Source organism: Arvicola amphibius, chromosome X, assembly GCF_903992535.2.
Source record: "Arvicola amphibius chromosome X, mArvAmp1.2, whole genome shotgun sequence".
Lineage (NCBI taxonomy): Eukaryota > Metazoa > Chordata > Mammalia > Rodentia > Cricetidae > Arvicola > Arvicola amphibius.
This window is the reverse complement of record NC_052065.1, coordinates 51,698,598-51,724,062: the sequence shown is the minus strand read 5'-3', so window position 1 is coordinate 51,724,062 and position 25,465 is coordinate 51,698,598. Positions and strand designations below refer to the sequence as shown.

The following is a 25,465-nucleotide window of genomic DNA, read 5'->3' as shown; positions in this document are numbered from 1 at the left end:
AATGTTCACATGGCCCATAGAAAAGTGAGAAAGGAAGCCATTATATATGCACTGCTTCACCTACTTCAAAGATGCATTGCCACTGGCCGCTAGCCCCTTCCACCGTGTACACATGCATACAGGGGTTAAACTCGCTAGGGAAAATTTCCAGTTGGGTATGGAGGCTCACACCTGTAATCTCAGCACGTTCGAGGCCGAGGCAGGGAGCTTGCCATGAATTTGAGGACAGTCAGAGCCACACAGTGAATTCCAGGTCAGCCAAGTCTACATGGTAGCTAACACTGTCTCAAAAGAAAGGAAGAAAATTTCAGCTATATACACGAGGAAAATAAGATAAGAAGCCCTTTTCTGTCTGACATCCAGCTTCAGTCTGCTTGTGCCCCGCTTTCATTGATGTCGTCCAGCCACTGACTTCACCCTCAGTCTTTGTCTCATTCTTAACCACCCCGTGTCTTTTGAAGGCCACCCTGATAGAGTGTTATTTCACCAGAAAAACATTTTGATCTTGTACCTCTCAATGATAAGGACTAGTTTTCAGGTATACTGATGTCATCATCATCATCCCTAAAAGAGTTTATAACTTGTTTCTAGCAGCTGTTTATCACCTTATTTTTCCAATTCTCTCATCAATTTTCTCATTTCTTTCTTTGAATCAATATTGAAATGAAAAGGCTGGCTATGGTGACACACGCCTGTCATCTCAGCCCTTAGAAGATCAAGGCAGGAAGATGGCTAGCGGTTCCACGCCAGCCTGGGTTGTGTAGCAAGACGTAGTCTCGAAACCAAAAAGAGATGCAAATTCATGTATTGTAACTAGTAGACATCTTTTAAGGCCTTTCCTACTTTTACTTTGCTTCTTTGTTTTGGAGATAGGGATTTAAGTAGTCCAGGCTGGTCTCCATAGCCTAGGATAACCTTGAACTCCTAATCCTCCTGCCTCTACCCAGTGCTGGTTACCTTATTGGTTTTCCCCTCCAATCGTTTCTTTAGAATTTATTCTTAGAAGAAAGCAGACAACTTCATTTCTAGACTTTCACAATAATATCATGTTGTTGGTCACACAGCTGACTTTTCATGTCTGTCTTCCCTCCCTCCCTCCCTCCCTCCCTTCCTCCCTCCCTCCCTTCCTCCCTCCCTCCTTCCTTCCTTGTTTTGTTTTTTGAGACAGGGTTTCTCTGTGTAACAGTCCTGGCTGTCCTGGAACTTGTTCTGTAGAACATTCTGGCCTTGAACTCGCCGAGATCCGCCTGCCTATTCCTCCCAAGTGCTGGGGTTAAAGGTGTGCGCTGCCACTGCCTAGCTTCATTGATATATTTCTTTGTTCCCTGTGTTTCCTGTAAATTGGTAGTTAAAGCAAGTGACACTGTGTGTGTCCGTCGTGAGTCATACATCGGGGAATCCTTTTGCTTAGCAGCCATTGACTATTGTTGCCAAGATCTGGTTTTTTTTTTTTTTTTTTTTTTTTTTTTGGTTTTTCAAGACAGGGTTTCTCTGCAGCTTTAGAGCCTGTCCTGGATCTAGCTCTTGTAGACCAGGCTGGCCTCGAACTCAGAGAATCGCCTGCCTCTGCCTCCCGAGTGCTGGGATTAAAGGGGTGTGCCACCATGGTCCGGCTCCAAGATCTGTTATTAATCTGGTGGTTACAAAATGGTGATTTTATTAAAGCCTTCTTCGTGTATTAGCAAGAATACTTCTATGTAAAGGTAGTTCCCTAGCAAAGCATTTGGTTAATCTGAGGAACAGTTCTTACGTGGCAAATGGTTCATCTTCACCTTTCACTATTTCTCAAAATAATGAGTGGATTTCTTAGCATTCTCCAAAGGTGATTATTAAAAAAAGATATAATTTACATGCCATTGAAATCACCATTTTAAGGTGGTAAACCTAACATCATGCACCTGTAATCCAGGAGGTAAAAACAGTCAGGTTGTGAGTTCCAGGCTAACCCGGGTTATCTAGGGGAACACTATCTCAAAAACCCAGGGGCTGGGAATGTAACTCACTTGTAGAGGGCTTGTCTGAGGATCTAGGTTTGAGCCCTGTCATTGAAAAAGAAAACCTCCCCAAAGTCACCTAGAATTTACTAGATTTTTACACTTTTACTGAGTTGTGCAAGCATCACCACTAGTTGGAAGGCCTTATAAATTCATGAACATATCTGTAACAAGCTTTTTTTCTGTCCTACCAGTCAGATCCCAAACAATGACACAAAGACTTTGTAACTTAACCCATTTGTATGAATCTATGTTATAACACGTGGCGTTACCTTTCATATCCAGTCTATTTCAATCTACAGAAGTTAGTATTCTTTTGGTGTTCAAATTTTCTGAATTTTAGCCGGCTAGAATCTTTGGACTGGCCCCTGAGAGTTTTCTCCACACAGCTGCTAAGCCTGGACACTTCCTTTTCATGCTTTTCTGGTAGAAGATGTTCCTGGCACATCGTGTGCTTTTCTATTCTTCCGTCATTTCTCTGAGCCCAGATTTCTCCAGTGTGAAAGAGCAGCAGTTGTAATCTGGGCTCCAGGGCTCCGGATCACTGCCTTTTGTCTCTAGGCCGCTGTCTTGGTCTTTCCTTCTTCAGTGGGGCTAGTTGGTTTGGCCTGCCCTGCGATTTAGAATGCACAAGGTAGAGTTTAGGCATTGGTGAGGTTCAGGAATTATGCGTCTTAGTTAACTAATGATTCATATGAGAAGCATTGCTTGAAACATCACCTGCTTGTCAGTCATGATTTTAAAATTCCTTTCCTTGAGGAAGGCACACAGCTTGGAGATCTAAAAATTCTTACTTGGCATTAATTATAGCCAATTGCTCGAACTCTTACAGAAGATGCAACTTGCTCATGTTCAGCATAAGGACAGTATAAATAAGTTTAAGGATCAAGTGTCAGAGAAGCAGTTCTTTTTTATAGGGCCCAATCAGATAGAAATATAGCTTTTCTAAGGGAAGTTTAAAAAATTGAAACACGGGGATCTAAAATAAATGCATCATCACAACTTTATTCAAGCAAGTCTATATTTACTCATAAGCCAGCAATATATCATTTTCTGTTTGGATTTCTATTAGTGATAGACGTGGGGTGCAAATCAACAGCTTCTTGTTGCTCTAATCTTTCTCTGGAGAAATAATGAAAGGTCTTGTGTGGCTTCTGGCTCAAGCACCTATAAATATGTCAGAAATTCTATGATTAAACCATCCGCAAAAGCTTGAGTGGATTTTTAAAAAAACGTCCATGAACAGCTTTGAACGAACACATATGTGTTAGCACACTGTCAGAATCCTTTTGACTGCTTTGAAATCGGCCATTTTCCATTTCTACTATAGGCTCCCAGTTTCTCCAGAGAAAATGTCCTCTTATTTTGTGTTTACTTAGCTGAGAAAAATGAAAGCGCTTTGAGACTGTATTTTCGTTAGTTGTTTGAGACAGGGTCTGTCTAGCTATGTATCTAAGTCAGCCCCTTCCTGCCTCAGCCTCTGCATTTCTTGAGATTATCAGTCTGCCCCACCATGCTGGGCTTTCAGGGGCGTTTTCATCATTCCACACAGCCTCCTTTTTAGAAGTTCTGCAAGGGTAACCGGTGCATCCTTGCTGCTCCCTTTCACCAATATCCTCCGCTCCCCTTAGCCAGAAGGCAAAGAAGTGATGCCCACGAGTCTATAGTCACTAACACCATTAAAAAGTAAGTATTAGGTGTCTGCTGCTTAATCACCCACGGCTGGAGTAACAGATTCTTTCAGTAATTTTAGGTACGCTCAAGGTTGGAGTGTACTTTCAGGAATGATGGAGTTTTTTGATGATAGCTCACCTCCTCCTTCATTTTTGGATGCGATTCTGGCTACCAAATCCAGGCAGGACCTTGCATATGATAGACAAGTACTTTGCCATTGAGTCATACCCCGTTACTTTCCCTGTTTTGAAAATTCAAATATGCACACACACACACACACACACACACACACACACGCATTTGACTTTATTTGTGCAATCATTAATAGGACTCTAATTGCACTTTAATAGAAGTATAGCTAATTTAAACAATAAACTAGGCTATCCTTTCCCTTTTTCCATCTAAGTTTCTTTATACATGCCGATCAATCAGAGGACTCTTTGAAACTGTCAGTACCCAATAACTTGTGTGATCTTGTAAATTAAGGTGGCATCTTTTCTTCTTTATTCTCCTTGGACACTCCTTTCTTAAGTGCTTAGCAGCTTAGAGAGTAGTTGCTGGTAATAAGGGCAAACCTGAGAAGAATGCTGACCTACGCTTTCTGTTTTGAACCTGATGTTTATGGTTGTGTGGCTGATGTAGAGATTCCCTTCTGGGCGAACCTAGTATTAAGGGGAGGCCCTTATAAAGTCTTTAAACACTGGTTATCATTTTTAAAAACTATATTAATGTGACCCCATAAGCTACCTTACTGCCTGCCCACCCCCCCGAAGATGAGGTCTCTCTATTGGCGAGGCTGGGCTCCAGGACGTACACTGAAAGAATCCTTCCTTTTCAGTTTCCGGAACATCTGGAAATGCAGTGCCTGCCTGCCAACTTTTTTTTCCCAACTTTTTGAGATGGTCTTCCTGTGTAGTCCAGACTGGCCTGAACTTTTGATTTTCCTGCTTCAGACTCCTGAGTGCTGAGATTAAAGGTGTGTGCCGCACCCGATCGTTTCTCACTTTTTTTTTTTACTTGAAGTAATCTTGCTTAGTTTTATTTTTTATGTGGCTACAGCCTGTATCACAGCCTGAAGGAATTTTCTGTAAATGATGAAGATGGTGTCATTTATATTTGAAAGAAAATTTGTGTGGTGGCAGGAAGCTAAAACCCTGAGAAGAAAATGACTATCTGGTTACTAGATAGATCTACTAGATTCTAGTAGACTTTCAGAAAAAAAATTTGATGGAACCCTTCACAAATTTATGCCATTCTTGTTCAGGGTCCATGCTAATTTCTGTTCCGGTCTTAGTACAGTTCTACCTATGAGAGTGCCTCCACCAATAGTCCAGTCTGGCCTGGAACTTGCCAAAATCCTCTTGCCTTGGCTTCTAGATTTTGAGGATTACAGGTTTGAGTTACCACGCCTGTCTCTGCGGTAGTTCTTAGACTACACGTTTTCCCTTTTTAAAGCTTTTTATGATTGTAAAATGGAATTAAAATATATGACCTCGCCGGCGGTGGCACAGGCCCTTAATCCCAGCACTTGGGAGGCATAGGCAAGCGTATCTGTGAGTTTTAGCTCAACCTCGTCTACAGAGCCCGACCTGCTACACAGAGAAACCCTGTCTCGAAAAATCAAACCAAACCAAAACAAAAAACCCCAATCCCCCCAAAACAAAGCCCTCCATGTTTAAAGACATTTCTCTCAGTATGTCAGTAAGTTATAGCATGTTAAATTCTACATTGATGTACACCGTTTTCTGGAAACTTTTAAGTGTCCTTTTAGTCCATATTTCAGTATAGGACTGTAACATAGGTTGGTGTGGTAGCACACGCCATTAATCCTAGTGCTGGGAAGGAAGGCAAAGATTAGCAAATCTGAGTTCGAGGCCAGCCTGGTCTACAGAGCAAGTTCCAGGTCAGCCAGGACTACACAGAGAAACCCTGTCTTGAAAGGGGGAGGAGGGGAGAGGGGGGAAGAAATGTACCATTGCAAAATTCTTATTTTATAAATATTTTGTTGAATCACATACATTTTCCCTTCTCTATCTTCTTAAACTTTAAGAGACTTGTTTACGAATTTTATTTAAAAATCTTGTTTTCTAGATATTTATGGAGGAATGTATGACATGAGCACTGCCACATAAAAGTAAAAATTTATACACTCCAAACAATGTAACACACGTGTCCAGAAACTATACCACTAAAAATTCCTGTTCACCGCAGTGTGAGAAAGTCTTCAAAATGCACCCCCCCCTCAAAGACCAATGTGGCCTCCTGACAGAAAGCTTATTTATTAAAAAAAAATCCAGGGTTTGGTAGTTGTTCTAGAGACCCCCCCCCCATTCAAATTGGCAAGCCCATTTTCATTTTGTTTCAAAGTTGTTTTTAAAAAGAAGACAGGAGACGGCGGGGTTGCTAAATTTATCTTCTTCCCCAGGCACCGGGAATTGAAAAAAAAAAAAAAAAAACCACATTTACGGCGGGAGGGGGTCTGAGGGCCTGCAAACAACTCGAGCCACCGCCTCAGGCCAGGACCCTCGCGGAGAGGCGGTAGGTCTCCCTGGAGGTCCCCAGGGGTTGGTTGCGGCCCACAAACATGGTGGGGGGCGGCCCGGGCCTCCCACCTCTCGACGGGGTCGGCGGACCACGGCCTCGTGCGGACTTTACAGCCGAGGCGGCGGTGGCAGCGGTGTGTGTGTGGCGGCGGTGGCGGGCGGGAGCGCGGAGGTGGAAAGAAGGGGGGCGCTGTCACGGAAACTCGGGCCGCCGGAGACCCCGCCGCAGCAAGGCCACTGGGCTCCCCGGTTGTGGGGCGTGAAGGGCGCCGAGCCGGGGTTTCCGAGGGACCCACCGGGCGGAGGAGGGGGTCCCTCTATCCTTCCGCATTTTCCTGGGTCTCTCTCCCGGCGGTGACGTGACGTGCTGACGGCGGGCCCGTGCCGGGGAGCTGGGCCGCTTTTTGTCAGCTCCGAGCTCGGCCCCTCCTCCCTCCCTCCGCCCGCCCCACCAGCCGGAGCCCGGCCCAGTGCTCCAGAGAAAGGCCGGCCTGCAGCACCCGCCACCGTCGCCGACCGCCGCACGCCCGTCCGGTGAGTCCGGGTTGCCGCTGCGGCCGTGGGGCCTAGCGCGCGCGCCGGCGGCCTGGTCCCGGCCTGGTCGGCGGCCCGCAAGGCGCCCTCCCGCGCTAGGCCGGGCGGCGTGGCGCGCGACGCCGTGCAGGCCCCGAGGAGGCCGCAGTTAGGCCTGGGGTGGCGCCCGGGTGTGGGGAGCGACGGTTGAGGCGCGCTCTGTAAACGGGCGGCGGCCGGGGCGCTGTTGCCCGGAGGTTGGGGAGGCGGCGGAGGGGTCCTAGGTGGGCGACGCGGCCGACCCGGGGCACCGTGCGGGGGCGAGGCCTGGCGAGGAGGCTAAGGCTGCAGGCGTGAGGTGAAGGCCGCAGGCCGGCCCGGCCGATTTTCGCTATGTAAATATGGGCGAGGGGGGGGGAAAGACGGACGGGGGACAAGATGGCGGCCACTCGGCGCCTGCTGCAGGGGACGACTGAGGGGGTTGCCGGGAGGGGGAGCCGCCATCTTGAAGGCGGCGTCTGAGGAGAAAATTCCGCTACAGCCCGTGAGGGGGGGTGGGAGAGCGGCCGCGGCAGCGCTGGCAACGGGCACCGGAGCCCGGGCGCGGCGTCGAGTGTGCGCGGAGGGGCGTGTTCGCTCCCCATGGCGGCCATTGCCCTCGCCGCCATGATGAGCACTCGGATTCCAGGCGCTTGGCGGCAGCGCCACCTTCCTGCCCAGCCTCCCACAGCCCCGTGACTGGCTGCTGTTTCCGCTGCATTTCGGCTCAGCAGCCGCAGGCGGCCATCGCGGTCGCTTTGGCGCCGGAGCCACCTCATCTGTTTCGCTCCGGGACTTTGAGCCGTTCCCTGGCTCTTGCCGCCGCCGCCGCCGGTGAGCTGCACCGGTGACAGTCGCGAAACGGGAGACGTTTTATTGTTTTGTTCCCCCCCCCCTCAGAGATAGTCAGCCATGGCCGTTAGGGTGACCCCACTGCGGGTGTTCTCCGCCAATCGTTGCTTTCACGAGTCCGTGAATAAAGAAAGAAAAATCATGGGAAAGTTCTCACCACCCTTTTGACCAATAGGGGGAAAAAGGCGTCCTACGAAAGCGGAAGACTGAGTGGCGGAGGGAAGTTTTGGTATTCCTTTCCGTGGAAACAAGTTGCTGGGGAGGCTGCCTTTGAAATTTTGGTATCTCCTTTATTTATTTTAATTGAGGGAACTAGGAGGGAAGGGAGCGAGTCTCCTGGAGCAGCGAGAGCCGTACCCCCTAGCGCACCTCACGTGCCAGGCTAGCTAGGGTGTCCGTGAAGTTGGGGAGCGGCACGCGACTCGGGGAAAGTTGTCTCCATCGCACCGCGCCCAACTTTCCTGGGAAGCTCGGAGTGAGTCCCGGCTTAGCGGTGCCGCCTTCCGACGGGGCGCCCAGGCCGCAGCCCCCGGAGGTTCGCGGACCGACGTGCCGGCTGCAGGTTGGTGGAGGCAGGTGAGCGAGGGCTGGCGCGCACCGAGCGCCGCCGAGCTGAGCCGAAGCTGCGTCCGAGCCCCGTGGGCTCCCACCGAAAGCACGGCTTCCGTTTGAGGCATCGGGAGGGGGTGCCTGGAACAGGGGACGCTTTGAGGTTCCGAAACGGGCCGTTTTTAGGTGGTGGCCCGGACAGGCAGAGGGCGTTTCAAGGGTGAAGTTTCTCCAGAGAAGGGCTAGTGTTTTCGCTGTTGACTTGAAGTGGACCGCCTAGGTAGGAGTGGTGGGAACGGAGGCTGGGAGAGGTGGGCCGCGCCTTGGGGCGGAAGGTTTTGTGCACCGCGGGGGGGGGGGGACGCAGCAGGGGCGCCCTCCCTTGCGGGGTCTGTGCTCCGGAGCGCTCGGATCGGCTAGGATAAGTTGGAGAGAAGTAGGTGGTAGGTTGATCAGTGTTTCTGGCGATGATGATGCCAGAGTGGTCAGAAGCCAGATTTTCTTACCCTCCTAAGAAATGTTTATTATATTTTGAATGATGTTTTCGTCAGACAACTGCCCTTTTCTTTACTCGCTGTGAATATCGTTTTGCTCAGAGCTGTTAATATTTCCGTGGTAAACTGAAAAGGGTTTCCTGTAATCTCATTCACCATCGCTGAAAATTAAGACTGGTGCAACTTGAAGATGAGAAATGAGCCTTCAAGTGTTTCTATGGTAATTATTTTTAAGAAGTCGGTTTTGAAGAGTAGCTGGAAGGATGGTTATTAAAACCAGTGGCCTTCAGGTGCCCTTTGCAATCTGTTTTTCTCCCTGCTGAGAGGAACCACCGTTTTGTTTGAGAGGCTAAGGTTATTTGCTAAGCCAAGCCTCCCTGCGGTTTTTTTTTGATTAATATTTGACTTATCTAGACGCACATGTGGGAAGTGTGAGTTGCTTCGTTATTGATTGTCAGTGTTTCCACTTTTGTAGACAGCAACAGGTTGGAAATAATGCTCCTGGAGAGCGTGGAAGGCCTGGGACAGTTTTATCCCTAGAGGCCATAGCAGACTTATTTAAAAAGTTATTGTGAGCCTGACATGCCATTTGCCCTGGCACTGGGAGGTAGAGGCAGGCAGGTGTACTTCTGTGAGTTCTAGGCCATCTTGGTCCACATAGTGAGTTTCAGTACAGCCAGAGCTACATAGTGAAGCCCTGTCTCAAAAAAAAAAATCACATTTGAAAAATTCTCTTAAAAGGCATTTTAAGATGCAGTTTTTGGGTGTATGGGGGGGAGAGCAGTCAGAATGTGTAATATATAGTGTGCAATTGTTCAGTTTAATTAGTACAGTCAAGCAGTTCTTTATAGTGGGTGTTGAAGATTGAGATGAAATTAAATTCAAATTGTATAATTAGGAAGAATGGGAATGTAGTTTTCATCAGGAATGGTTACACACAAAGTCCTTTTCCCTTGCTAGTCCAGAGAACTGCCTGCTGAGACACTTGCTACCTTACCCACCTTGGATAAACAAGATGCTGCTTTTTTATTTATATGTACTTTTCAGATAGATGGCTATTTTCTTTCCCTTTTTTGTGATTTCCATTTTCAAAAAAAAAATGTGCTGGAGTGTCCTTTCAGAGACATTCCCTGTATTACTGCTGTCAGTGTTAGTCACCAACATTTGGACTTGAATTGTCACTAATAATGCACTGTTTGTGCTTGTGCACATGGGCAGTTCATTTTATTTTAAACCTAAAAAACCCTTAACTGGCTCCTGAAATCCTTCAACCACATCAAAGGTTTAATTTTTGTTTGTTTTGAGACCCAGTCTAATTAAGTAGCTTAAGCTAGCTTCAATCTCTCAATTCTCCTGCCTCAGCCTCCCAAGTGCAGGGATTCAGGCTTGTGTGTTGCCACAACTGGCTTAGATTCTTTTTTTTATAACTTAACTGAAAAGGCTAACCCAGTTATCTGGTTGCCAGTGTGTCATCCTGTTCATGATTTTTTTTCTGTGTAGGCTTTTCTCCTTACCTTTTGTCTCAGTAAGGATTGCCTTACCTCTGTCTAGCCTTGCCGTCTGCACACACCTTGGCCTGCCTCCTTTGGGGTGGAGCTCTGCTGATTGAGTCCCTTTCTGGTTTATTTTAGCCTATTTGTTTGAGACAGAATCTGTCCTGGGACTCAATATGGTAGCCCAGGCTGGCCTCAATCTCAGAGCTCTACCTGCCTCTCCTTCCCCGTGCAGGGATTAGCCTTCCAGATACAGTCTCCTGCAATTTAGCTGGTGCCTTCCTACTCCTTCCAAGTAGTCTTGGTTTTGCTTACTGCACAGAAGCCTCATCTGTCTTTCTCCTTTATGCAGTACTTTTCACTTCACCTTTTCCTAAATCCAGTAATTCCCGAGTCAGAAAATTTCTTAGGCATGCCAATGGGTTTGTCACATGAAATAGTTCTGTTTTATACATTACTCTGCTGTCTTTGTCTCCTCAACGCTTACCAGCTAGCTTCTCTCAGGAATCTTCTCTGCTAGTTCAGTGTCTGTTACCTTGTCCACATACTTAGTTTCTCATCCAGCATTTGAAGTGTCTAATGTGTCTTAACATAGCTGAAACCAAACTTATCCAGCACAAAGATGACCAATACCATTTATAGGAATTTGGTTTTTTCGAGACAGGATTTCTCTGTGTGTCCTGGCTGTCCTGAAACTCTGTAGACCAGGTTGGTGTTGCACCCACAGAGATCCTCCTGCCTCTACCTCCCAAGTGTTGGAATTAAAGGCTTGTGCCGCTGCCGCTACCCGGCTTCTTACTATTTCTGTTAGCACCACCAGTTTTCCCGGCTTGTTACACTTTGTTCCATAGAACAATGTGGACATCTTTAATTTAGCATTTAATTTTTTATGTTTTAGTGGTATATTTGTATTTTTGTCTTCTAAATAGAATGTAGAAGAGACAGGTTCTCATTTGTCTTTGTCCCTAAGCAGTACCTGGCAGATGATCATTATCTCCCCCCAAACAATTACCTAAATTATTGAGCGCAGTAAATTTGGTTTAAGTTGAATAGTTTCCAGCTATTCAAATTCAGTTATCTATCTAGCATGTCCTTTGACCAAGGGATATTCATTTTAAGGCACACCTATCTTGTTAGGACAGCAGGTCAAACCCAGGTGCTGAGTAACCTCTATCCCTATCCCATATCTGATTGGAATATGGCCAGCAGACTCTTATTCCTGCCAAATTGTTTTTCCAGGCAGCATTTTTTAAAATCCACGTAATCTTAACCCCCCCTTTTTTTGCTCAGCAGGAAGTACACTTAAACTACATGGCCTTGATGTATGTAGACATTTGCCTTTTAAAAATTAAAGTTTTAAATTATGAAGTATTTCAGAATTACTAAAAGTAAATATTAATGAGAGTTTACAAATTTTAGTGTGTTATTTGATACATGTTTGAGGAATAGTCTAACAGATTCAAGGGTGCATCCCCCTTCACCCACCCCCATTCCTCTTTTCTACTTGTACCATTGTTCTAATATGTGTGTAATGAAAAAAATTTCAAATATGTGTTTTAGCTATCTATTGTGGATTGTTCTACATACTATTTTCATTCTTTTCTTTTTGTTTTTTTTTTCAACACAGGGTTTCTCTGTAAAGCCTTGGCTGTCCTCTAACTTGGTCTGTAAACCAGACTGGCCTTGAACTCAGAGATCTGCCTGCCTCTGCACCACCATGCCCTACCTATTTATAGTTTTTGAGATTCAATTTATTGGCTTTCCAGTGTGCTGTAGGGATTTCTGGGATCCCTAATAGTCTTATGGGGGGGGTCTGTGAAGTCAAATTTTCATAATACCATTATTTGCTCTTTTTACCACATTCATCTGTACATCATACACGTATTAGAGAATTCAACAGTGTCATAATGGAGTAAGCACAGAAACGGTTGACATTCATCTTTTCCTCTGTGAAGTGAGTCATTAGATGTGCAGAATTGTAAAAGTTTCATTTTTACTTAAAAATTTATTCTAAAATTATTTATGCTTATATATAATAAGATTTTTAATGCATTAATGTTTTTAAATCTATCTCCTCGATGGTGGTGCACACTTTTAATCCCTGTGCTCAGGAGGCAGAGCCAGGTAGATCTGAGTAGAGGCCAGCCTGAACTACCAAGGGAGTTCCAGGACAGCCAGGACTACACAGAGAAACCTCTCCAAAAACCAAACCAAAACAAAACAAAAGCTCACTTCAGTTTCAGAGGAGCCTGAAACTTAGCAGTCCTGCTTTTAACCTCCCAAGTGCTTAGGTGTCACCAGGCTGGATGGACTTGTAGTTTCAAGTTCTTTAAGTATGAATGACATAAAAAAAACTTCTTGTGGTCCTTTATTTTTGAAAGCTTGAACCAGTCCTGAAACCAAAAGGTTTGAATGAAAACTACTGTTGTAGTTCATTCATGGTGTTTGGGGCAAGCAGTGCTGGGCTTCAGAGCCAGTCTTCGAGTGCTAGGAAAGCCCTCCCCATGCTGTACTTGAACGTATGAAAACACTGCGATCTGTTTCTTTCTGCGGGGCACATGAGGCTGTTGGCAGTTTTCAGCAATTTCTAACAGTGCCGCTGTGAACATCCTCAAACAGCTCTCTGTCCCAAGACTGTAGTAGAGGTGTAGTTGCTGCATTGAAGAAGTCTGCATTGTCAGTTTTACTGGGAATTGCCAAAAAGCCCGCCCAGTTGCATTTGACAATCTTACCAGTTGTTTCTGAGCTTGTTTCTCCAGATCATTGCCAAAAGATTAGATTTTGCTATTTTTGTGAAACTGTTGGGTATAAATGCAATCTCCTTGCTGTGCTTATTTTGCATTTCTTTGGTAATTATTGGGGTTGGTTGGACCACCCCCTCCAAATTTAGTGCCCATTTGAGTTTTCTGGGAATCATTTGTCCATGGATCCTTAGATCGACTTTTATGTTGGCCTACCTGCCTGCCTGCCTTTCTTTTTTGTTTTTCGAGACAGGGTTTCTCTGTAGCTTTAGAAACCTGTCCTTAAACTAGCTCTTGTAGACCAGGCTGGGCTCGAACTAACAGAGATCCGCCTGCCTCTTCCTCCCGAGTGCTGGGATTAAAGGCGTGAGCCACCACCACGCTGCCTGTTGCCTTTTTTCTTATGGTTTATGGATATTTTTGTATTCTGGATCATAAAGATTTGTGATTATATATGATGAAAATATCTTCCTACTCTGTGACTTTTCTTGTAGTTTTGTTTACTTTTTGTGTAGGTCTTAATGTGAAGGTAGCCAGGTTTGGCTGTGTGTGTGTTACCACTCCCTGGCTGTGTGCTTCCCACCCCCACCCCCCCACAGGGTTTCTCTGTGTAACAGTCCTAGCTGTCCTGGAACTAGTTGTTGTAGACCAGGTTGGCCTCGAACTCACAGAGATCCTCCTGCCTCTGCCTCCCTAGTGCAAGGGCGTGTGCCACCACCGCCTGGTGTGCTTTTTCTTATGTACAATTTGGAAATTTTTTTTCTAGTGTGTGATATAGGGATCTCATTTATGTTTGCATTTGAATTTCTCAAATAACTGAGCCTTGTTTCCCCAATCCCTGAGGTATACCATATTCCACTCATCTACACATCTGTTTTTATTTTGTTTAAATTTAATTACATTGTGTGTGTGTGTGTGTGTGTGTGTGTGTGTGTGTTTGTGTGGTGTGAGGTTCTCTATCATGTGGGTCCTGGGGATTGAATTTAGGTTGTCAGGTTTGGTTGCACGTTCTTTTACCCTCTGAGCCATCTCATTGGCTTCACATCTGTTTTTAGTTTCTCTTTCTGTTTTTATTACCCTGTTTGGCTAGCTCTATCACTGCCACTTTGATTTAATGATGATAGCTTTATAATTAAGTCTTTGTATGTTCCTTTTTATCTTAAGGATTATTTTAGCTGTTTTTGTGTCTCCTTTAGGGTTAGTTTTTCAATTTCTGGGAAGAATGATTGGATTTTTATTGGATTTGCATCTACCTCTATTGAAAATTCTAGTATTGGTTTATAATCTTGGTTGTGATTTAAGTCAGGTCTTGTCTTAGTTTGTTTTCTGACGCCCCTTTTGTGGTACTATGGATTAAACTCAGTAATTCACACATGCTAGACTAGTGTTCTTCTGCCAAGTTGTGTTTCTCCTTTTCCCCCTCATGTTTCCCAGACTGTTACTAGTTGTATGTAGCCAAGGATAACCTTGAACTTTGGATCTTCCAGTCTCCTCCAGAGTGTCAGAATTACAGACATTTATTACCATTATGCTCAGTTCCTTGGTAGCCTTTTAGATAGCATGGTGTATGCAGTGCTGGGGATTGAACCTAGGATTTCATGCATGTTAGACAAGCAGACTACATCCTCAGTCCCTGCAGTCCTGTTTTTTTTTAATTTTATTCTGTTTTCATAAGCAGCGTGGTGAATTAATCTTACATTGCTTGAACTCTCATGACGTATGTCATGGATTTCCTTTCTACATTTTAACATCTTAAAATAAAAATAGAGCCCTGTTGATGGTATTGTACAATTAATTGTGTGCCCAGGCAGGTGTCACCATATAGTTGCAATTGCTTGCACAAGCACAGGCTTGGTCAGGACTCTTAATTTTGTTACCACTTTAGAGAATATGTGCATTGTTTCATACTATTTCATGCCAAACAGTGCAACAGAACACAGAAGCAGTTGCTAAATGGGTGTCTGCTTTCAAAGAAAATCCCACAGATAATAGTAAAGTGTTTTAGGGAATGCTGCATCACCAACATTTGCTGACAGAAAATAGTTTTGTTAGGAACAACTGAACAGGTCTGAAGAGTTAGAAGAGCGACTCACAGAAGCCTGAATGTAAATTAGGAATGCCCTGCTAATTTCTTTGATGCCTAGAGCCATGCGTGTGTGTGTGTGTGTGTGTGTGTGTGTGCGCGCGCGCGCGCGTGTGCATGCATGCATACATTCATACATGTACAACATAGTATAAAAGTCCTACCTACAAAATTCCAAAAGTTTTTATTTTGGTAAGTCTAAATGAAAATCCTAGATAATAAGGAACTAGGATATTCTATTAATTGATTGTTTTTCCCTCTACAGGTGTGTATCACTGTGCCCAGCTAACCTTGTAAGATGAATTGGGGAGCATTCCCTCTTTTTTGAAACAGGTCTGTTTAATAGAAGTGATCTGATTATTGAAAGTTAGACAGATCTCCATTTGTAAAACTGTACTTGGTTTCTTTTTCCTTTTTTGGTAGGTTTTGGATTTGATTGATGATTGATTGGATTTTGGAGACAGGTTTTCTCTGTGTAGTCCTGGCTGTCCTGGAGCTTGCTCTGTAGCCCATGCAGAGATCTGCCTGCTTCTGCCTCACAAGTGCTGGGATGAAAGGTGTGTGCCACCACCACCCAGCTGGACTTGATTTAGCCGTAGCCTCTTCTCTCCCATGGTATGGCCTTTTGGCTTTTCTTGAGTTTTTCTTTTCTTTTTGGTGATTTATATAAAATAAAGTTTCCTTTCTTAGAAAAGTATAAATTCTCAACTGTTTTGATAAACACAGGTTTTTGTTTGATGATGTTTAGGAAATTGACTTTAATTACCATTTTTTTCTTAGTGTTGTTTGTAAGTTAGTAACCTGTACTTTTCAGACTTCTCCAGCTGTTCATTTTATGGGTGCTTTGTGTTTCTACTCTGGGAACTAGTATTGCCTTTCCTTCTGCTTTGTTTCTAAGTGTGTTCTGACATTAAAACAAATTCAGTTGGAGGCTTGCTTATTTTTCTTAATTTTTTTCCCTTTTTTTTTCAAGGCAGGGTTTCTCTAGTTTTGGAGCTTGCCCTGGAACTAGCTCTTGTAGACCAGGCTGGCTTCAAACTCACAGAGATCCCACCTGCCTCTGCCTCCCAAGTGCTGGGATTAAAGGCGTGTACCACCATCGCCCGGCTATTTAACTTATTTTTGAGGTACATGTATTGAAATTTGAAAACTTTTCTCTGATAACTAGGTCTTATGATTTTGATGCCTCTTATTTTTGTTATTAAGTGGTTCTAAATATATTGCCCTTTTCTTTTTCTTTTTTCCTTTTTTTTGGTTAAAGATGAGGAGGTCTCATGTAACCCTCTCTAACTGGCCTGAAACTTGGTGCTCAAACTTGCTGTTAGCCACTGTAGTTTTTGGTGCCTGTTCTGGAACTAGCTTTTGTACACCAGGCTGGCTTCGAACTCACAGAGATCAGCCTGCCTCTGCCTCCCAAGTGGTGCGATTAAAGGTGTGCGCCACCAATGGCCAGCTGTTTTGTTTTTGTGTTTTGAGACCAAGTTTCTCTGTGTAGCCCTGTCTGACCTAGAACTTGCTTTGTAGACCAAGCTGGTCTAGAATTCAGAGATTTGCCTGCCTCGTGAGTGCTGGGACTAAAGGCATGCATCACACTACGCCTGTTTCCTTTTTGAATGATTTAATTTTGACTATTATTTGGCTCCTACCTTTAACACTGCAATGATTGTATTGTATTAACGTCTCTCTCTTTGTGGAGTGGGTCTGTACTATTAATTTTTTTTGAAAGAGGGTTTCTCTGTGTAGCCTTGGCTGTCCTGGAACTAGCTCTTATAGACCAGCCTGGCCTCGAACTCAAGAGATTCACCTTCCTGATAGGTGTTATTATAAATATTTAACTTGGAATTCATAATAGCAAAGTGTCTAGTTTGGTTAAATTGTTTTGTGTTTTTGTTTTAAGTGACAAATCACTTTTGTAAAAATAATTGACAAAGCTTTCTTTGTGTTCTGGCATAGTTCATACAGTTTGGAAAAAACTTGATGATTTTTGAGTGTTATACCTAACAGCTGTATTTATTTTAAAAATCTTTATGGTGATTACACTCATTTTTTTCCTTCCTCCTCTTTCTTTCTTTGGTGGTAGGATTGAGCCCAGGGTCTTGTACATGATAGATGAGCATGTTACCACCAAGCTGCATCTCCAGCCTAGGTTCTGTGGTTAACAAAGTTACTGCTGGTAATTTGCATGTCCCCTCAATGTGGTAGCATTAACTTACAGTCTTAGAAGTTTGCCATTTTTTTCTATATCAGCCCCCCCAACTTTTATTATTAGGTTTTAGTTTAGTAGTATTTTATTGTCATTGTATTTTCTTTTTAAAAAAAGCCACCCTTAGATTATTCCTTTAAATTAGGTGGTTCGTTAGTTTAGTTCCAGGGAAAGATTGAAGTTTAAACGCTCATTGATAGTCAGCTTGGAACATATTTACTGCTGATCTTGTAGGGCAAACCCAGCCTGTTCTTTTGTTTAACAGCTCAAGGATTTATTAAATTATTTGTGCGAAATTTAATTGCTAATTGCATTAACAGAAGATCAGTGAAGAAACACTACACTTCTGCAGCTGCCAATTTAAAAACATTGTTCTAGTTATGGAAAAGCCCAATATTCTTGCCAGTGTTTAGGACATGTGGAGACCATTACTGCAGCATCTCCGAGACCTAGCATAGCATATTTAGGAAAAGTGGTAATAGAAGTCGTGTTCATGTTGGTAAGGTATAGTAGTTACTTTTAGTGTTGGTGTTGTGGTAGGACAGTGATAACTGTTCATAGTTTACCATGGTGGCCCATGCCCTTAATCCCAGCATTTGGGAGGCAGAGGCAGGTAGAATCTCTAGTTCAAGGCCATCTGGTCTACATAGGAGTTCCATGACAGTCGGGGCTACATAGAAAGACTAATTCTCAACAAACAAATAACCCCAAGCAAAAATAATTAATAAAACCATAAATAAATGTTCAAAGTTTCTATTTGTGGTGTTGTATAGAACCCAGTTTCATAATGCTGGGCCAGCACTATATAAAAGTACAAAGTGGCTATATGTAATTTTTTTTTAAAAAGTAGTTACCAGACAGTTAAGAAGAGAATTAGTTTGAATAAAGTAGTTGAAGTTGAGCCTACAATAAACTATAAATGGAAGGCATATAGAGTAACTCCACCTTTCATTCCAGTACTCAGGAGGCTGAGACAGGAAGATTGTTGTGATTCAAAGGCAGCCTGGGCTATTGTGAGAATTCTTTTTCAAAATATCAAAACCTAGCAATAGCAAATGAGTCACCAGGTGAGGATGCCTGCTGCTAAGCCTGACTACCTGGGTTCAGTTCTTCGAGACCTCATGATAGAAAGGGCAGGCTGACTTGGAGGCTGTCATCTGACCTTCACTAGGATGTGAGTCTTGCGAATGTACACATCCACATGCATCTACTCATAAACACTAAATAAAGAAGTGTAATGAAAATTAAAAATGACACAATACCTGTTAAGTTCTAATGTAGTAGAAAGGCTTTGTTTTGTTTTGTGGGTCTCTTTGTGTAGTCCTGGTTATCTTTGAAGTTACTTACTATTTAGACCAGGCTGGCCTCAGTCAGACTCATGAGTACCCTCTGCCTCTCCAGTGCTGGGATTTAAGGTATTGCACTACCATGCCCAGCCTAAATTGTTGTTTTTTAAATACAAGGTTATATATATATATATATATCATTGAGAAAGGGACTGTGTAAGAAAAACACTCAGCTAAGTTAACAAATTATCAGATGACTAGGATAGCAATTAACTAAATGTTCAGTTTGGTAAAAGATGGCTGCAGGGATTAGAGGAACAAAGGAAATGGACAAAACACTAACATTTCTTTACCCTTCATTGCAGTTGATGGGAAATGTTTTTTTTTAAAGTTTTACCTATGGATGGTTTTATTTCACATATTCTTGTCCGATGTAGATTAAATTAATCTCTCTATTTTATGTTTAAATACTGTCTTCATCCTCGTTGTACACATTCCACTCCAGTACTGCACTTACAGCTAAAGACAGAATACTCTACTTGAGGAGACGCGAGTAGGACTTTGAAAATCTCAGCAAAAGGTACAAAGCAACTTAAAAATCAGTAACAGTTGAAGTGGGAGAGGGTGAACCAGAGTTGTTACGTTTGTTCCATTATGATAAACAGTAGAATGTTATATGGCAACAGTGGATTGGTAAATTACTGCATGAATTTAAAGGACATTGTTTTATAAATGAGTTAATGCTTTCTATGTCTGAAAACAAGTGCAAAGCCTGTACTATTCCTACCATCGAGCTAGTCTTAAAAGCATTTAACACAGCGTGGTATTGTTAGCTTTCAAATGCAGCTAAATTTAGAGGATATTTTTGGCAGTTCTTAATCTGAACAGGAATAGGGGTTTTGGAAAAATAAGGGTTTTAAGTTTGTCATTTTAGGGCCAATTTTTAATAGATTGTGAAAGTTCGGACTCACACTTTAAACAAACAAAACCTTGAAATTACCAGTTGGCACAGAATGGTTTTATGGAAAAACTAGTCTAACAAAAACTTGGCATTGAATTCCTGAGTGAAGCATACAAAAAGTTCCAAGTGGGACAGGGCAAAGAAGGACAGACAGAGTTCTTCCATTCACAGCAGCAGGCATTCTCTCTGCGTGAGGGGCTTGGAGCCTGGACCTCACAGCTGTGCGCACCGTGTGGGTGCTGGGAATTGACTCTGGGTCCTCTGGAAGAACAGGCAGTGATCTTAACGGCTGAGCCATCTCTCCAGCCCCAGATTTAATTTTTAAAAATTTCTGTTTCATAGATGTTTGTAATTTTGTTGTTGTTGGTTTTTTTGTTGTTGTTGGTTTTCTGTTCTTTTTTTTTCGGGACAGGGTTTCTCTGTAGCTTTGGAGCCTGTCCTGGAACTAGCTCTTATAGACCAGGCTGGCCTCAAACTCACAGAGATCTGCCTGTCTCTGCCTCTCGAATACTGGGATTAAAGGCGTGCACTACCACCACCCAGCTTTTGTGTTTTTTGTTTACACACTTCCATACTAATTTTTTTTGTACAATAAAATCATGACTTTGAATTTAACATAGAATGAAGATCAAATACCTTTGCTTTTCCTTTCTGCCAAAATCAAATTGAGGATAAAAATAAAAACCTGGTGGTGGGGGGAACCCTGAAATGTATTTTTCATCAGAATACTGTGATTTTCTTCTTGAATAAAGCAATTTAGAATCTGTCAATGGCAAAAACCAAGAGTTTTAGTGAATCTATGGCTAAAAAGTGGTATCCTGTAAGAGCAAGCCGTGGATGTAGCCAGGTGGTGAAAGCAGAGCCATTTCCCTGTGGATGTAGGTAGGGCTTATCTTTGGTGGTTTTGCAGCAGGAAATGCATTAAATTATCTTAGGTGCACATTTGCAAAATGGGTGTTGTGGCAAGAAAGGTTGGGGTATCTGGGCAGGGGTGGCACACACCTTTAATCCCAGCCGTTTGGAAGGGGCTTCCAAAACAGCCAACTGAATAATAGAACACTAGAGAAGAAAGTGTAATGCCGGCCATAGAATAAGCATTGGGGTCTCAGAAATATCTGGAAAGATGTTTGTCTACCAAAAAAATTTAGAAGATAACTATGGGGGAAAAACACCTCAGTTTGTTTAGGAACTCTTGCTAGGTGTGGTGGCATACTCCTTTAATTCCAGCAGAGGCTGATGAATCTCTAGAACCCAGGGCCCTCTGGGACAGCCAGGGACAACATAATAGACAGACCTTGTCTTAAATTCAAAACAAAACAAAGCATCTTATTTGTGACTGTCCAGGTAGCTAGTATAGAAAAGTTAGTAGAAAAGTAGATACAAGAAGAGAAATTTGGGGGTCAGAGAGACAACTCAGTGGGTGGTGGTAGCGCACGCCTTTAATCCCAGTATTCGAGAGGCAGAGACAGGCAGATCTCTGTGAGTTTGAGGCCAGCCTGGTCTATAAGATCTACCATTTGTAACTTCAGCTCCAGAAGATCCCACACCTTCCGCCTCTGTGGATACCTGCACTCACATGCACATACCCACACACATAAATACATAAGTCAGAGGCAAATAAGAGGGAAGTTAGTGATAATAGAGGACAGATTTAGGAGTATTTATCCTATAATAGGAACTCTAGTAAGAGTGAATAGAGAAGCCAGTAGAGTGGCACTCAGGAGTTTGAGGCAGGAAAATAGTTACCGATTTGAGACCATCCTGGGGCTGCATGAGTACAAGCCAGCCGTTTCTGAGACCACAAAACAAAAAGAAGACTAAACAGAGAAAATAGAAGGAGCTGGCTGGGGTTCTATCTATCTAGTTCAGTGGTAGAGCACTTAACCTAGCATGTACTAGGTCTAGAATCAATCTCTAGTTCTGAAAAAATGTATTAGCAATACCTGGAAAAACAATAAGAAAATGTCTAGTATGCAAGAACTTAGCTTGACCTTATGGCATAGATAGTGTATGTAATACCAGTGGGAAAGACTGAGGCAGGAATTGCTTCAGAAACTGAAAAAGAAGGCTGAGATTCAACTTCCTGGTAGACTACCTGCTCTTTGTTCAAAGGCCCTTGAAACGTCTAGTACCAAAAAAAACAAGAAAATGTCCTTTGTTTCAGAAGGGGTCAAATCTTCATTGAAGGGCCCACTGAGCATACGTGTGAGTTGAGAAGAGCTTGTTAGAATGATAACAGCGAAAATAAATAAAAACTGATGAGATTTAAGAATATCTGACTTTAGCCAGGCATATAGTGGCTAATTTAGTACCAGCACTTGGGAAGCAAAGGCAGGAGGGTGAGTTTGAGGACAGCCTGATCTAATAGTAAGTTCAGGCAGCCAGGGCTGAAAAACCCTGTCCTGAAAAACAAAAAGAATAGCTGACTTTGAGGGTTAACCTAGAAGAAATAAAATGAATCTGGATTTGAGACTATTTGGAGAAATAAATATTGAACAACGTGGCAAAAAATTGGGAAAACTTACTTTGGAGGGAAGATATTAGGTTTTCATAGCTGTAAATTTCTACCATTTTTACTTTCTGAAAATAATTCTGGACAGGCTTGCTTTTGTTACTCTTGGGAAGTTTGAACCATTTTATCTACTGTATATTTTACAAATTAGTTCTCTGAGTGTGACAGAAATGATGGTAGTCAGCCATTTTATTAAATCAAAGTTCTGGGGGACCACAGGCAAAAAAGTGGTTTTGGTATATGTATATTGGCCGAAGAAAGTAGTCAAAGCAATGTGTGGGTATACAGAACTAGAACTCAGCTGGATTGCCGTAAGTTTGAAGCCAGTATGGACTGTGTTGTAAGACCCTGTCTCCCTCTCCACCTCCCCAAAAGGAAATTAAAGAAATATAAAATCAGCAAATTATCCTAAATTCCAAATTTAAGAGATAAAATGCTATTGCCCTTCCTACTGAGTTGGTGGGAGTCTTTATTGCTCTATTTTAAAAATTGGAAGTAAGGAAACGTGGGAATTTTGTGGATTTCTCCCAGTTCAGTATTTCTCTTAAAACTTCATTTTTCCGGGGCTGGAGAGATGGCTCAGAGGTTAAGAGCATTGCCTGCTCTTCCAAAGGTCCTGAGTTCGATTCCCAGCAACCACATGGTGGCTCACAACCATCTCTAATGGGGTCTGGTGCCCTCTTCTGGCATGCAGGCATACACACAGACAGAATATTGTATACATAATAAATAAACAAATAAACAAACAAATAAATATTTAAAAAAAACTTCATTTTTCCATTGTGACTTCTTTCAGAATCATGACTTATATACCAGGAGGGAATAGTTTTCCAAACTAGGGTGAAGGAATCTCAGAGGTGCTTTGAGGGTGCTTGAGAAAAGTAGTAATAATTTGGTTCTTTGTTCTTTTTCATTTGGATTTCATCTTGGTGCTCTGAACCATTCTGTTTATTTGGCTACTTTTGGAGGTTGGTTCCTGCTCCACAGCACACAGACACTTCCACAGACAAATCCGTGTCATTGTTGGCCCACCTTTTGCAATGACCCTTACTTGATTATATTCCAGAGAGTATTTCTAAGTTGTTTCCATTCTAACAACACAATTTCATTTTGATTGTCAGAGGGAATTAACAAGTCTAACCCTGGAGGGGTTACAAAGCCTTCAGTATAGTCATTTCTACTTGTAAGTACAAAGTGCATTTTTTCCAAACCTATTTGAGTTTTGCAATGGCCCTCTTCCATGTTTGCTAGAATATGTTAGAATATGTATATGATTAAAAGATGAAAATAACAGCAGATAATTCTCTCCTGGCACGTCAGGTTCATATTGTAGAACCTCTGAATGTTGGGAGGGTGCTGAAGTATTCTGAGCCCAGGGGAGTGCCTTGATCAAAGCAGTGGTAGGAGGATTAGTCTTCCACAGATATCAGGAATGCCTCAGAATTTGGCACCTATTCAACTTGTGCTGGGTTCCTAGTCATTTGTTATGGGAGTGGCAGTAAAGAGCAAGGCCACTTGAGAAGCTATTTTAATGCCTCAGGGATCAGGAAGTATGAAGCTGAGAGGCAGTAATAAGACTGGAGATAATAAACTGGGATGGATTGCTGAGAAGTTCTCAAAGAAGTAGTTGACAAGATCTGGCACCCCGGACTGACAGTGAGTGGGGAAGAAGGAGAAAGGAATAGTGGCCAAGAGTCATCAGTCTGGTTAGAGGCATAAGGTTCTGCTTTGAGTATATAAATTTTGGTGGTCTGTGCAAATAGCCCAGGGGAGTAGAGAGAAAATAGTAAGAGAAAATAGTTAAGTGTACCAGACTAAGATTAGGCTTCAGTTTTAGTGTGGTGAGGGGAGTCAGGGCAGCTAGCTGTGTAGAGAAGGGGAAGAGTCTTAGGATGGCACTTGGAAAAGCAGGCAGGAATGAACTTCAGAATCAGTGGAATTGATTGGAATTGATTACCTGTTAGAGTCTAATAGAAAAGCCAAGAGAGATAGAAGTGGAGCAGAGTAGTTGTTAAACAAGTTGAGAATCTTTAGAGTTAATGGGAATTAGTCTTATGTAGGGAGATTTGAGGAATGTGAAACCTAAGAACCTTAATGTATCCCCTTAGTTGGCTGAGTTTCATGTAATATTTCATTACGCTTAGAAGGTTAACTTAGCCTGGAAGTGGTAGCGCACACCTTTAATCTCAGCACTCAGGCGGCAGAGGCAGGCGGATCTCTGTGAGTTAGAGACCAGCCTGGTTGCAAGAGCCAGTTCCAGGACAGGCTCCAAAGCTACAGAGAAACCCTGTCTCGAACCCCCCCCCCCCAAAAAAAGAAAAAGGTTAACTTATATTTGTCATTTCATAGTTAGAATTTTAAAAAGGGAAAAGAATTCTAGCCAGAGGTAATTCTGGTAGGGAGTGGGTGGTGACAGCTTAGAGCATGTACACTTTGTTTTTCATGGTTGAACAGGTTTTTTGTTTATTAATCTAGCTATCATTTGTTTTAATTTCAAATTGTTTTTAACACAAAACAGCTATTTCTTGGAAGTGAATAGAATCATCGCTGACACACTGAAAAACATTTGTTATATAAGTTTTGGGTTTCTCATGATATTTCTTTAAGAACTTTATGGCCCTAGTGTGTCAGGCCAGGGTTGCGATGTTCTGTCATTTTTGTTTGCTGAAGTGTGTGTGCCTGTGCGTTGCTGGGAGGTACTTGGGAGAATGGTAGGAGAGAGAATGGTGGAAAGACAGTTTGGAGTTAGAACTTAAGATTAAACAGGAATGATGCTTAGAAAAATTACTCTGTTAAAATTTTCATGAGTATATAGTATTTACTAACAAAATTAAAGGCCAAAGAAAGATGCATCTAATAGCTCCATTTAGATTGAATTAAAAAGTGAGAAAATAGAGATGGGGAAACCATTGAGGAGGTTTACGCAGTACTTAGAAACAGGCAAGTAAAATCTTTGGTGTCTGATCTTTTGAAATAGTAGCCAAATAGTACTTGGTAATATATTACTTGATGTTAACTTTTTGTTTTTGTTTTTTGCTAAGTAGGCGAGATAGAATTAAGGTCATTGGGGGGGGTGCCTTGCAAAATCCCAAGGCAAGAGAAAGTGGGGCTTCAGGGAGTTCTGGGCTCAGAATCCAAAAATCAGTTGGTAAGCCTCCTCTTCCCCCTTCGTCTACTTTCTCAGGGCATTCACTTGGTACTTTTTGTTGATGGACTTTATTTCACTGGTCTAAACCAAAATGGGAAAATGACTTCTCAGTTCCTCTGTTCTAGCAGCCTAGACTGAGAGATGGAGGTAGGCAGAGAGTGTGAGCAGGATGAATGGAGGAGATTCTCATTCTTGATCATGGTTGCAGACTTAAGAGTAGGAAGTTGATTTTATTGTGCTCATAAATGAACTTTAAAAAATTTCATAGCTAGTACTAATCACCTATGGCCAAAAGAATTAAATACACTGAAAAATTAACTTGCATAAATCACGGGTTAGGAAAGGTGGTGGCACACACCTTTAAGGCATGGTCTGCGAGC

The 25,465-nt window shown here is 42.8% G+C and overlaps 1 protein-coding gene across 8 annotated transcripts in view; it reads left to right on the top strand.

The window, feature by feature from the left end:
* The first annotated feature begins 6,479 nt into the window (after positions 1-6,479).
* The window catches only part of Zfx (zinc finger protein X-linked), a 43,588-nt gene continuing 24,602 nt past the window's right edge, over positions 6,480-25,465 (top strand). The window contains exons 1-3 of one of the 8 annotated variants that reach the window (XM_038316062.2): positions 6,480-6,745; positions 15,241-15,308; positions 18,970-19,044. The gene's annotated coding sequence lies outside the window, so the exon portion shown is untranslated. Of the gene's footprint in view, positions 6,746-7,376; positions 7,897-8,601; positions 8,879-15,240; positions 15,309-18,892; positions 19,045-25,465 lie in introns of those variants that run through there. The other 7 variants (XM_038316055.2, XM_038316057.2, XM_038316058.2 and 4 more) reach the window with 7 other exon arrangements.